The following is a 1,082-nucleotide window of genomic DNA, read 5'->3' on the forward strand; positions in this document are numbered from 1 at the left end:
TTTTTTTTTTTTTTTTTGAGACAGAGTCTCACTATGTTGCCCTCGGTAGAGTGCCACGGCATTACAGCTCATAGCAACCTCAAATTCTTGGGCTTAAGCGATTCTCTTGCCTTAGCTTCCCAAGTAACTGGGACTACAGGCGCCTGGCACAATGCCAGCCTTTTTGTTGTTGTTGCAGTTGTCACTGTTATTTAGCAGGCCTGGGCTGGGCTCGAACCTGGCAGCCTCAGTGTATGTGACTGGGCTCCCAACTCACTGCACTATGGGCACTGAGCCTCAATATGCTTTTTTTAAAAGTGAGCTATTTCATATTTTCTCCTCTAAGACTTTCTTTCTTTTTTCTTTTTTTGAGACAGAGCCGCAAACTGTCCCCTTGGGTAAAGTGCTGTGGCATCACAGCTCACAGCAACCTCCAACTTCTGGGCTCAAGCAAGTCTCCTGCCTCAGCCTCCCAAGTAGCTGGGACCACAGGCGCCTGTCACAACGCCCAGCTATTTTTTATTTTTGATTGCCGCCATCATTGTTGTTTGGCGGGCCAGGCTGGATTCGAACCCGCCACCTTAGGTGTATGTGGCTGGCACCTTAGCTACTTGAGCCACAGGTGCCGAGCATCCTCTAAGACTTTCAACATCTCCTCCCACATCTACACTCTCACTTTCCTCTTTCCCTGAAAAGATACAACCAATCAGCATCTCAGGGTACCCCCTTTTATTTCTACTCAACCTGTATACACCGTCTGCCTTTTCTTCTCTCCTCATACCACGATCTGTTTATATTCTGACCGATAGCCAACCCCTGCACTTGTCCCCGTCCCATCTCCTCCTGTTTATTCAGAAACATCATCCAGCAATTTATTTATTTATTTATATTTTGATTTTCCTTTCTTTGTCCTGCATTATCAACTTTTCCCTCTTTCTCAGATTGTTTCCAGCAGCATTTATAGAAGCTGTTCCTTCTAGTAATTGAAAATAAAAATACCTATTTGACCCAATTTCTCTCTTCAGATATCGCCCCCACCTCCTCTCCCATTTACATCAAAACTTCAAAACATTTGGGAAGCTGAGACAGGTGGATTGCCTGAG

Source organism: Otolemur garnettii, unplaced genomic scaffold (assembly GCF_000181295.1).
Source record: "Otolemur garnettii isolate 467f Iridium unplaced genomic scaffold, OtoGar3 scaffold00159, whole genome shotgun sequence".
NCBI classification, from domain to species: domain Eukaryota; kingdom Metazoa; phylum Chordata; class Mammalia; order Primates; family Galagidae; genus Otolemur; species Otolemur garnettii.